This window comes from Mustela lutreola, chromosome 5 (assembly GCF_030435805.1).
Source record: "Mustela lutreola isolate mMusLut2 chromosome 5, mMusLut2.pri, whole genome shotgun sequence".
NCBI classification, from domain to species: Eukaryota; Metazoa; Chordata; class Mammalia; order Carnivora; family Mustelidae; genus Mustela; species Mustela lutreola.
The window spans coordinates 47,192,539-47,206,238 of record NC_081294.1 but is presented as its reverse complement, the minus strand read 5'-3'; positions in this window follow the sequence as shown (position 1 = coordinate 47,206,238).

The window sequence follows — 13,700 nt, the reverse complement described above, 5'->3', positions numbered from 1 at the left end:
AAAGGCACTGAAGAAAGAAGGCGAGACAGAGAAATCACTTCTGACAATGTTCAATTATGAGGAAGAAGAAAGGTGTCTTAGAGCTCTCCTCCTTAAAGTGTTCATGTGACTCCTCTTCCCAGAAGCTCCACACCATCTCCACCAAATTAAGAGGAAATGGGTTGAGGAGATGGAGGCAGTGAAAGCAAATTGTCCATTCCCTCCTGGCCGCCTCAGAAGTCATTACTGAACGTATTCCACAGGATAATAAATAAAACTGATTGGGTGTGTGGTTAAGAACATTAGAGAAACCTGGAGCGCCTTTAAAGAGAGTTGTGCTGAAAGAGGAGAATTAAAATGTGAGGCATTTCCACGCTTCACATTTAAATGTGGTGGCTTGGGAGAGAAACCATACTTGAAATGGATAGGAGTAATTTTCCGTCATTATAGACACCTTAAACAACCTCTGACTGCTCCTACCCTCATCTCTTAGCATCCTGGTAAATTGCAGTTATTTGTTCCAAACAAACAGAAAAGCCCATGGTAAAATGGAGCAATTTAAGGCTAGAAGAATACGACACCTGTAATTCAATTTCATGGCAGCTGGTTTCACAACATGCTCCTCTCCCTCTGAGTATGACATAGGACACGTCCCTCGGGCGCAGCAAGTCCTCCCAGGCTAAGCCCAGGGCTCAAGATGAGAAGCAGACCTTCCCTGGACAGAGATGCTCATCACAGGTGAGGGGTAACCCAGCCTCAGTTTCCAGGGCAGCTCGACCTCTACTGGGTGTTCGAACGAGCGGCAAATTCGTACTCTCTCAACTCTGTGTGTGTGAAACGAGCAAGTGTTCTAGGAGAGAGGAGTGCTCCAGGAAGGAGTGCCCACCAATGATCACAGCCGAGCTCCAGTATGTAAAATGAGAAAGGCAGAGCTACGCAAAATAAATTACAGATATAGATCTAGATATAGGGACAATTAGAAAACTGAAACCTCCCTTATGAAAGAATAGAAAAAAAAAAAAAACACGAGACTGCCAAAAACAACCACCGGTTAAAACATGCTCAGTGGACAGAATCATAGGAAGTTAACTTTTGGTGACTGTCTGCTGTAGTCTGGGGCAATCGGATGCAAGCTGGTGTTAAGACTGATGTAGTATTTATTTGCGGCCACCTTAAGTGAGCACTTGCCCTCATGCTAACCAACTTCAGCGAATTCTCCCAATACCAAGAGGTGAGAACCATTATCGTCACTCCCGTTTCAGAAATGTGAGAAATGAGGTTCAGAGAGGTTTCACACCATACGGAGTCACACAGCTGGTCTTAGGTTGAACAGGCAAATCAAACAATGGTGCACGGACCTGGAGTCACCCTCCCACTGCCTCCTGCAACTTGCTGATGTGGTTCACAAGACTGTTTGCAAAGCGCTGTCATGAAAACTTTTGGCCACTGCCTTACATTTACTTTTTATTTTTTTTCAGAGATTTTATTTATTTATTTGACAGAGAGAGATCACAAGTAGGCAGAGAGGCAAGCAGAGAAAGAGAGAGAGAGGAGGAAGCAGGCTTCCTGCCGAGCAGAGAGCCCGATGCGGGACTTGATCCCAGGACCTCCAGATCATGACCTGAGCTGAAGGCAGAGGCTTAACTCACTGAGCCACCCAGGCGCCCCTGCCTTACATTACATAGTACATAAAGTACTATCCCACAAGTTGCCTTCTTTCTTTATGGTTTCAACCCCATTAGTAAGCAAGGGTATGAGCCTCGTTTTGTAGATGACCCTGAGACCCAGATAAGTCAAGAGACTTGCCCCAGATTTCACAACTGGCAAGGGAAGATACAAAAGTAGAACTGGGGAGGGGGTGCTTGGGTGGCTCAGTCATGGGATCGAGTCCCACATCCGGCTCCCTGCTCAGCGGGGAGCCTGCTTCTCCTTCTCCCTCCGCCTGCCTCTCTGCCTACTTGTGCTCTCTCTTTGTCAAATAAATAAACAAAATCTTAAAAAAAAAAAAAAGTTGAACTGGGAGCTAGATATCAAAATTTGCCTACTCTATAGCTGCAATGCATGCTGACATTCAGGAGGCTGACATCATGCTCACTTGACTCGGTGAGCATTTATGAACAGGGCAATGGTTCTATTTGCATTTGACAAGAATATATGGAATGCAGGACTTCCGGATGCTTCTCTTGGCATCAAGAAATTTCTTGAAGCTTGTGTTTTAGTTGAATACATGCTGTTTTAGGAAGTTTATAAGATCTTCAAGCATTTGATGGTTGTTTTTTAAAAGGTACTTTTATTCAAAGATGCAAATCTATCATCACACAAGGAGATCACCGGGCAGAGAAATTCCCTATGTCTCAAGTCCTTCTACTCATATTTGTTACAATCAGCTAAGAGGTGTGGAAAGAGAATTAGAGTGAGACACAAAGAAGAACTTCCCTATTTTGATGGCTGAGGATGTTATCAATTGGGCAGCGTTAGCCACAGACAGGATCTGAACTGTGACAGTCCCGGGGGCAAAGACCATCCTTAGGAGAGGAGCTTCCTCTTCTGCTGGGGGTGGACCGGGATCATGGATAGAGCAAGCCCTCCTGATACTGATGAAGTAGGCTAAGGACTAGGATACGTTAGAGGAAGGAGCTGTGAGCCGTGTGTACCTTGGAAGTCTACTTAAAACAAAAGGAAGGATGCTGAAGCAAGGTCTAAATTCAGATAAACAGAAATCAGAAAGAATTGTGCACCACCACACTCAGCTTTTCCTATTGTATAGGACAGAGATGCACAAGTGGAGTGTCTGAGCAGTAGAGAGTGGGGACTCTGGGCCCATTTCCTGAAAGCTTCCCTCAAGAGTTTTCACTTCTTGCATTCAGGCAGCCAGGAACAATTCCAGAACTCACTGGTCTGCACAGAGAAGTCTGCTACAGTGCCCTACAGCTGGGTATCCTGGGGGCCTGAGAGGAATATGAAATCTGTACTGGTAATCACCTGCGTGAGTAGCTGGGGTAGGCTGAGTATTCAGGCAGGGGTTGAATGGCCTTTCTTTAGCAGAGCTGGGCCAATATCCCAGGTCTTGGCCCATCAGCATAAATACAGGGGTTCTGGCCATTGTGACCTAAGGGATTTGGAGTTTGGGATCCTAAGTTCAGCATGCCATCCAAGCTGTGTCACAGACTCCTTGTGCATTCCTAGTTCCCTTCCTGGAGGCCCAGAACTCTGACCTAGGGAATGAGGAGCCATAGGAGTCATAGCAGAGTGTTTATACTGATAAATCTCTATTTGTTGCTGAACATAAAAGCCAGCCCATCATCCATACCAGGAAAAGTATCTTTCTCTGCTTTCCTCCCCTTCCTCCTCTTCATGGTGAAAAAGTTGTTTAAGCTAGAAAGAAATGCCCAACTGTCTTAAAGAAGAAACACCACCCTGGTTATAAAGTCACAGCAAAGCAAAAACAGATCTAGATGGTTTTCTCTGACTATAGGAATAAGGAGCTGTCAGAGAGCAGGTAACTCTACAGATAGCTCCGGTGGAAGTGAGGTCAGGCATGATGAATATCGTGGGGGTAGGAATTAAGAACAAAAACCCACCATCTATGATGACATGCCTCAAAGCATCAACATTTTGGTGCTTCAATTCCAGGTGAATTTTTAGGCTCATTTTTTAATATGAGGAAGATGAATTATTTATATAAAATAGAATAAAACACTAAATTTTTAGGGATTTGTTGTTGTTAAAAGAGCACCTACTGAATGTATCACTGTACTAGCCAAGAGGAGAATAAGGAAGGCTGGGTTCTCCCTGGGTAAAAGATCACCTTTATCAGTCATCAAATTCTGTACAGGCCAATCCCTATGTCTCTGTGTGTTTAGCTCCGGAATGAGAAGATAAGAGCAATGATTTTTTTTTTTTATCCTATAGTAGTTGTGAAGATTAAGTGAGACAATACATGACCTATAACTAGAACAATGCCTAGAGTGGAGTGAGTGCTCAAAAAATGTCATCATCACCACCACGGTTACTGTTCTAGATCATCTAGAGAGCCAACAAGGGCAACACTCGACCAAACCAAAGACTCAGGGAGACATCCAAAGTATAGGGGAGTTAAAGAATTTTTGTCTAATTTTAATCAGGTATGGTTATAACTAGACAATTGCTTCAGGGATATTAAAATAGATATTAAAATAACATATTAAAATTATAAACATAAATTTCAAAGCTTGTTGAAGTAAAGCATGTACTTTAAGATACCAAGTTATTCAAGATAATACCAGCATTAAGAAAAATAATATTTTTTATTTCTTTTTCAATTCAAGCCCATAAACTTTTGTTGAATATGTATGATAAGTTGGCTGATGCGCTTGTCGCTACAAAGGATACCAAGGCAAGCTTCCATATTGCCTCACTGGGGCGTAAGGCCCTCTTGTCCATCTTCACGATGATAGAAAGCCTTTGTCCTTGAATGTGAGCACTGATTACTGGAAACGGTTCATAATAATTCAGGGCCAAACCCAGGCAGGCGACTAAGCCGGGGAATAAAACTGAGGCCTGCTCTGAATGGAGGCAGATTTTCTTGTATGTCTCCACACAATTCCGAAAGTCATTTTCAACGAGCTTTTGCAACAGAGCATTGGCAGCGTTGCTGAAATAAGACATGGATCACTAAGGGGGCTACACTGAAAGAGACAGCATTATGATTTCAATATGTAAGACCTGGTGGTTTTTGTCAGAAATCAGTCTTTTAAAACCCTCCCCTGTAGCAGAGCCAAGATTTCCTGTCCCTTTGTGTCTTCCCGTGTCACTTATCACAGTTTGGCATACACAGTACAAGCTCAATCAAGCACCTATTCTACCAACTGTGAGAGATGCTCCCAGGTGGTGACCCATGCCTTTACCCCCCTAATTTCTCTGGATGGTTCAGGACACTTTCTCATTTCAGCCTTGCTACACTCAACTGAAGCATAACCCATTGCTTTCTGCTACAATTGCATTTCCTGCTGTTCCCACGACTACCTCGGAAGGCTTCCTACCATGCAGGCTGGCAAGTTCCTTCGAGGTACCATAGCTGTGAAGAAACCACTGGAACAGTATCAAGTGGAGGACACTGGGAGTCCTCACTAGGATTCAGTTCAGTGGAGGGACAGGAAGAGTCATGTCAGTGTCATTTGAAGGCCAAAGCCCAGTTACACCCTAGCCTAGGAATAAGGTGAGGACATTGCAGGGAATGATTCAGAACCACCTCCCAAGGTAAACACACTTTCCAGGTGTTCGGAGACACCATAGGCATCCATAGGCATCATGAGTTTATAGCCAGTAAAATACTGGCTGTAAAAGTCAGCTCTTGGGGCGCCTGGGTGGCTCAGTGGTTTAAGCCTCTGCCTTCGGTTCAGGGCATGATCTCAGCGTCCTAGGATAGAGCCCTGCATCGGGCTCACTACTCAACAGGGAGCCTGCATCCCCCTCTCTCTCTGCCTGCCTCTCTGCCTACTTGTGATCACTCTCTCTGTCAAATAAATAAATAAAATCTTAAAAAAAAAAAAAAAAGGTCAGCTCTTAAGCAGATTTGGGTTTTAATTCCGACTCTACCCTCTGATTGCTATGTGACCAGGCACAAATCATATACCTCTGGAAGCCTCAGTTTTCTCATCTATAACATAGGGATTTTAAGAGTCCCTACCTCATTAGATGTCACAATCATTAAATGCAATTAAGCATTCGACATATAGTAAGCACTTAACAATGGCTGTAGTTATCACCATTAATACTGGTTAGAAAGTGTTCAGACCAAAAAAAAAAAAAAAAAAAAAGTTCAGATCATATTTGCTTACTCCCTTTTCTATCAATCTGTTAAACTCTTGCATGAAATTTTCTTCATAAGAAATATGTACCTAAAAAATTTTTAAAAAAATATGTACCTACCAAATATATGTGCATAAAGCCTCTACCACATCACATAACATTGTTTTCGTGTGTTTAAAAAACACTCTTTTCATTGAAAATCTACACTTGTCCCAAAAGGCTTGGATTAAAGCAAGGATCTAAAAAGTGATTCTGCAACAGACAGACCTAAAAAATACCCAAACAAGACAAAATACCCACATTTGGTTTAAGAAATGCCTTAGTTGCCTACTTTATGAAGTAACTGATAACTCTCAGTCTTCATTTCTGCCCAGTGGAGAGTGAGGCTTGCCACATGATAGGAGGCAAGCAACGTACAGGATGGCTAATTGGGTTTTTAATCTTCACTCGTCTTTAGCAACACACATTCAACAATGCTTATTTGTGGGTCACCATGTGAAATTGCCAGCCAGTTAAATGCCGAAGAAAGCAAATGGTTACCTGAATATTTATAGTGAGATTCATACTTTGTTTTCGGGGAAACATTTTAAATTATTTCCCATTGAAAGTATACAAATTAAAGCTACTGTTGAATTAAAATAAGAAATGTAAATACTCATCAGCCATGGAACATCATTTTTAAAGACTCACTGAGATGTAATTGCTCAAAAATTAAAATAAAATACATGGAATAATAAAATAGAAAACGAAGATAAATTTTAAAGCAAATAAAGGGGAGCATATTTATTTGTGTCTTTAAGCAAGGCACAATTCCCCAAATTGTAGCTATTTCACAAAAGACACTAGAAGGAGGAAACTACAGCAGCAAAAGGGAAGTTGGGTTGCTATCTGATCATCTTGATATATGAATTATAACATCAAAAATTTCAGTTAGGGAAACTGATAGAAAAAAGTTAGAACTAATAACTGTGTTCCTGAAAGTTCTAATTATTGATTTCTTACTTAGCTTTTCTCCAAAACCATTCTTAGCCCCCATCCCAATTTTGCCATCATCACACACTCAAAATGCTTGAGTCCTCCCAAGGGAGACGTGGAATCCCAGGTTATGGTAAACGGAGTAAGGGCCCCCAGACCCAGTATGGAAGTTGAAAACTACTACTCATTGTGAGTGTCAACTTCAGCATTTGGGGACAGAAGCCAGAGTTTCCTTAGGTAGATTATAACTCTGTCCTATCAGGAACCTTGTGTGAGAGCATTTAGCTATGCAGATATTAAGAAAGTACCTACTTACCATTCTTGTGGAAGCCTTTGGTTGCAAAACAACCCAAATGTAGGTGCCCTAAGATGTCAGGCTTTCAGCTTAGTGAGCTAAAATGGATTCATCTTGATCAGGACTCCCTCCTTCTGGCCACATTTCATTTTTTCCTGACTGTGAATTCTTACTAGACTGTATTGAAAGTTATTGTTTGGGGTGAGTGGGGGGTCATGTCCAGGCCGTTACTATTTTCATCAGAGGACTCGCTCCAGGAAGATCACGAGGCTGGAGGCTGACAGGAGACAGACACAGGCCGGACCTCTCTTCACCTCGTGCTGGGAGAAGGTCACAAGGCTGACTAGGGCCTGGCCTTGGGGTCGGTCTGGGGCCAAGACTACTGGTGTCCTACCCCTGCATGAGGGAGAACTCAGAGGTAAGTGAATGTTCCGTCAGCTCCCGGGAGGGCCTCCCCTGGACCTTAGCAGACCAGGTCAAGAAAGTGACAGGGTTCCCCAGAAGGAAATGGATGTTCTGTCAGTTGTGGAGCAACAAAAGGGAGGTAGAAACAAAAGGGAAGAGACACGGAGGGAGGGAAAGGATAGAAGGGAAGAAGGGAGAGAGAGAAAAGAAGACAGAAGGAGAAGGAATAGAAGAGAAGGGAAAAAGAGGGGAAGGAGAGGCGGGGAGGGCAGGGGAGAGAACGTCAGAGCCTATGTTATGTTCCGGGAAACCGCCACAAGACCGTTGTTTCTGATCCACAATTGCTGACTTCTGTTTCTTTTCTCTCTCTCTAGTCCTAGGGTTAGGGCAAGGATTTTGGAGTCGAGTGTCACAGTCTCAGAGTCCGGATGAAGGCCTTCTGAAACAGACTACTGTGTGACCTTGACAGAATCAGTTAATCTGAGTTTCAGTTTCCTCAAAAAATAAAAAATAAATAAAAAAATTTAAAAATCTGTTTTATTGAAGCTGTTAGGAAGAGTGAAACAAATGAATATATATCATGCCTAGTATACTTTCGGATACATAGCACATAGTGCTAATAGAAAATATCTCTATTATAAGTATACTACTAACACTTCCGAATCACATTTTTTTTTTTAAAGATTTTTTTTTTTTTAATTTATTTGTCAGAGAGAGAGAGAGCACAGGCAGACAGAGTGGCAGGCAAAGTCAGAGGGAGAAGCAGGCTCCCTGCCGAGCAAGGAGCCCGATGTGGGACTCGATCCCAGGATGCCAGGATCATGACCTGAGCCGAAGGCAGCCACTTAACCAACTGAGCCACCCAGGCGACCCCCGAATCACATTTTTAAAAAATATCTCCTAAGACATTGATGGCATACTCATCATTTACTGAAATTCTAGCAACCAGAAATTACTTGAAAGGCAGCTGAACAAATTCTTCTCAAAAGCCCAAACAAGGAAACCAAATATGTCTTTCTCCACCATAAAGTTGGACCATCTTAGGACAACAAAGACCATCCAAAGAGAAAGATTGCACCAAGAGAAGTCAGTCCCCGCCCCCCACCGTAAGCTGTATGAAATATGGGATGTACTCAGAAAGGCCACTGTCATGCTCCCCAGGCTGAATCCAGGATTAAAGCTTGGAGAAACCCCAGGGTGGAGCTGACGACAGAGGCACACAGTGCGGGGCCGGCTCAGGGCACCCGAAGGGCCCGGCTCGTAAATATAAGGAGGATAAACGAAGGAACCAAGGAATAGGAAGAAAAACTAGAGGTGACAGAGAGAGACTGATCGATGCGCTAAACTATGTCACATTAAACTGAGAAATGAGACCAGGGACCCATAAATGACCTCACCATAGCTACGAGGCACAATGCGCGCTCCACAGTTTGCGGCAAACTTATATTTTGGCTGACCTCGAATTACATTCACTGGAGTTCTGCTGTGGCAAATGAAGTACAGAGAGAAGACAGGGTGAAGGATATGGCTTGGGAGAGTCAACTCCCGCATTGTGGGAGCACCGGGGGACAAGCCAGGTCCTGCCATGTGATTGTGCGAAGAACTTGGTTTCGAGTTAGGAAAACTCCTTCTCCACACAGTATTAATTTATCAAAATAGCCCCTCATGCGTATGTATCTTTCCTAAGTGCCAGGCACAGGATTTCTCCATGCATGAGTTCCCTTCAACCTCACAGCAGCCCCTGGAGGCTGATATAATGATCTCCATCCCATAGAAGAAGACACTGAGGCTTGGAGTTACTAAATGCACGGTCTTTGTAGTATAGGGTTGAGGTCGGACTCAAACGCTGCTTCCAAGGTGGATGTTTTTAACTATTTTTATGATTGTCACCGTGCTTACATACCGTCAGAGATATTCACTGTTGGCCTATGTTAATTGCGGCAACTTCACCTCCTTCTAAGTAGAAGACAATGGTCTGACTCCTCAAGGCGCACAAAGTCTGGTTGGAGACTGGATGCGAGAAGTGGATGGAGGAAGACAATAATGGTGAGGAGAGAAGTGTCTGAGTTTCGGCCTGGGTTTATTCCCTGTCTCTGCCTTTCCCCAGCTGTGGGGCCTTGGGCATGCCCCCCACCTCTTAAGGCCTCAGTTATTTTATCTGTAAAATGGGGATGACGATAACAATCATATGTAGCTCCTTGCCTTTTGGGAGGATTCGTTTAGTTCCTACATGTAAAATACAAGAACAGGAACTAGCCCAACAGAAGCAATCAGTGAATATTAGCTTTTATTAATACTAAGCTTCAGAGTTTAAAAACTGCTTCTTTACACACTGTTCACCGCAGCCCTCACCACAGTCCTGGGAGGCAGGGAGGAGAGATCGGAGCCTGCAGGACTGCCTAGCAATGTCACTGTCCCCTCTCTCAGAGGACTTTCATCATTTCTCTCCTCTAAAGCCCAGGCCCCTCTCAATTACTGACCCTCCTTCCTACTTTACTAAGAAAAGTGAAGTCATCAGGAAAGAACTTCTAAAAGTTCTTAATATCATATCGCCCCATCAGGACCCATTCTTGCCTTCCAATTAGCACAGATGAAGGGTTCGTGTTCCCAACTGTGCTATAGGCAGAATACTGGCTTCCTAAAGATGTCCTTGTCCGACCCCTGGACCCTGTGAATATGTTATATTAGGTGACAAAGGAGAGCTGGGGGAGCAGATGGAGTCCAGGTTATCATTCAGCTAATCGGATAATAGGGAGATCCTTCTTGATTACCTGGGTAGAGCCAATTTAATCACAAGGGTTCTTCAAATAAGAAGGAGGGAGGTCGAAGAGCCAGGTCAGAGCAATCTGATGGCAGAGGGACTGGCCCTACTCCTGTCGTCCTTGAAGATGAAAGAAGAGAGCCACCGCAAAGGAGGGCAGTCATTGAAGCTGGACATCACAAGGAACTAGATTCTCCCCTGGAGCCACCAGATAGGAACGTGGCCCTGCTGACACCTCCATTTTGGCCTAGGGAATCCCATTTCAGACATCTGAGCTCCAGAAACATAATCCTTCCTGGAGGCAAGGGAACCTGGCTTTACAGCTCCAGTATGAACTAGTGCTAGCATGCAGGCTGCCCTGGGAAGGTAGCCTGAGCTTGGAGGAGGGAGCTCTCTTGCTCTCTTCCATCAAGAGCATTTTTCAGAGGATTCAGCGGAGTTTCCAGAAGCTTTGGGAATGAGTGCCCTGGTAATGAAGGGAGACTCAGCACCCAGAACAGGTACCTCCCACGAGCCTTTCCTCCACCTGCAACACTCCCCCCGGATACAGGCAAGCCCCTCTTTTCAACTCCTTCAGACCTAAACCAGATACCACTGCTCGGTGATGCCTTCCTTGACAACTTTACTCAAAAAGGCATTGCCTCTCCACTTCAAGGGTTCTCTATCCCCTTCCTGATCTACTTTCTCTATAGCACTCATCCAATATATTCTAAAATCTTATTATTTTTGTGTTTATAATCTCTCTCCTCGCACGAAGTTGAAATCCCTGAGGGCAAGGACTCTTGTCTATATTATTCACAGCTTTATGCCCAGCCCCCAGAACAGCACGTGGCCTCTAGCAGAAATGCAATAAATATTTGTTGAATGAATGGATGAGGGATACAGGCCAGTAGAGGATGAAAGACACTGAGTACTTGCCCAAGATCACAAACAAGTGTGAAAACTAGCAAGACTCCTAACAGAAATCGAAGGTTTCGGACTCTATGCCTAGTGCTCTAAAATTTCACTAAACAACCGAGGTATCCTCCCTGATCTCTCTTCATACATTGTAACTAAAGAACAAAATCAAATATGAAGAACTGATCAAAATGATTCTGCATATCTGCATGTGAAGTTTGAAATAAGTGCAGGGGGGGAGACTATACTGGAGTATAATCAATAACGAGTAGCCAGATTTTGACTCAAAACACACCATTTAATCCATTTGAAAATATGATTTTCATAGAACATTATTCATCCAACAAAAGTACAGAATATCAACTATATGGCAGGCACTGTACTGGGCTCTGGGACTACAATTGGTGAAACAAGGGTGACATGCCTGTCACCCTCTGGCCTCTGACGGCCTCATCCTATACTATACATTTAGGTAGTAAGATAATACACGAGTCAGATGGAAAAACGGTATTCATCGGAAATCAAACTTCCTCTTCAGATCTGATATCTAATGGAAGAAAAAAAATACAGATTTCACAGCTCATGTTCTAGATGATATCTCAAGTAATGAAGAGAACTAGCATTTTGGCAAAAGTAAAAAGTCACTGAATATCTTGATAAAATGTTAATCTAACAGAAGTGATTTGAATTATAAAGACTGGAAAATGTTTTTGCTTTTCATGTTCCATGTGGCCTCTACACAGACTTTCCCCATCAATAGGGGAGCAAATAAAATAATTTTTTTAAAAGATATTCTGCAAACCACTTAGTCAAGACCCTCTCACGTCACCCCGTGAATGCCCTTTCACATCCGGGTCTCAGCAAGGCTATGCTAGCAACAGGGTAGCTCCTCTCCAGAGCCTGTGTGGACCAAAAAGTAGGGAGAATCAGCAAATAGGGTTCAACTGTAGCTCCCCAAAGATCTGCCCAAGTTCTAATCCCTGGTGCTTGTGAATGTGACCTTATCTGGAAGAAGGGTCTTTACAGATATAATGAAGTGAAGGATCCCAAGACGAGATCATCCTGGATTAACCAGATGGACCCTGACTCCAATGACAAACTCAGAAGAGAAGCATAGAGCATCTTCTGAGAGAGAGGACTCAACTCAGTGAGGAGAAACACAGGGACACATAGAGAAAGCCACCTGAAGAGAGGCGGAGACAGAGATAGGCTGCCACAGCCAAGGGATGCCTGAAGGCACCTGAGCTGAAGGAGACAAGGGAGGATTCTCTTCCAGAGCCTTGAGATGGAGCATGGCCCTGCAGACACCTTGTTCCTGGACTTCTAGCCTCCAGAACCACGAAAGAATAAATTTCTGTTGCTTTAATGAATCAAGTTTGCCATGATATATGATGGCAGCCTGAGAAGTCTAATATAGTAAGTATTCCGGGGATGAGAAAAAGTAAACATCAGTACCTTCCTTATCCTCTACACAAGATCAAGATACAAGCAGTCATCACCCATCAGAAAAGAAATCTCCATGCATGTAGAGTTTTAATTTCTTTTCCTCAAAGTTGATGAAATCCAGTCTTGATTTCTTTAAACTCATTATTCCATTGGTCACAGTGGTTCCTAACTTCAAAAATAACCTAGTTTTAAACAAACCAGATGCCAAGTCAATAAAATCACCTCTTGTAAGCTAGTAACATCTGTGATAGATTTACAAGAAATGATGAGAAGGATCTAAATCATGAACACAAACACTTGAGCCTATGGCACGCCCACCCCAGATGGACCAGAGGGAAGGCCCAGGCTGTGGAAGGTATTGCGAAAACTTGAGAAAAGAATAGCAAGGAGTCAAGTTCAGTGGGATACTGAAAACAGCCTTATACATTTTTACAGTGGAAATGCAATTATTTCAACGTTTGCCTCCTCCAATATGGTAATGCTGATGCCTTCTCTTTTGAATTATATTGTTGCTCACCATCAGAGTCGTACATTCTACACTTAATTCCTTAAGTTTTACACTGCCAGCTAATTGTCACGTAACTGCTTTTATAGCTAATCCAGTAAGCTGTTTTAGGCCAGGGACCATTCATATATCTTTTTTCTTACACCCCCAGTTTCTTTTCAGAGATGAGTAAAGAGGAGATAATTAAGGGACAAATATTAATTAATTTTTATCCTTATTTGCCTGTTCAGAAGCTTCCATCCTTATAAGCCTTATAAGCCTTCCATCCTTGTAAGCCTTCCAACCTTATAAGCCCTTTGATGCATGAATGTTGATGCATTGCTATATCAGAGCACAGGATCCCAAAAAAAGATAGAGGCAGCATGTTCATTTATGTGTGTCTATACAACACCCCCCACACACGCTCTAACATGCAACAGAAATATCTGACCCGAATCACTTCTCGTAACAACTAGCGTCGTATCTGACAGCTCTAATAATACGGGAAGCAATTATTTTTCACCAAGGAGAAGCAGAAAAATGAAAACGTCGTCAATATCACAGACAATAAGGTGTTTGCAGAGATAATATTAGAACCAAAATGCCCCAAATATCCCGATCTGAAATATTACATGTTGCACTGTGTATAATTAGCTAGAAGCCAACCC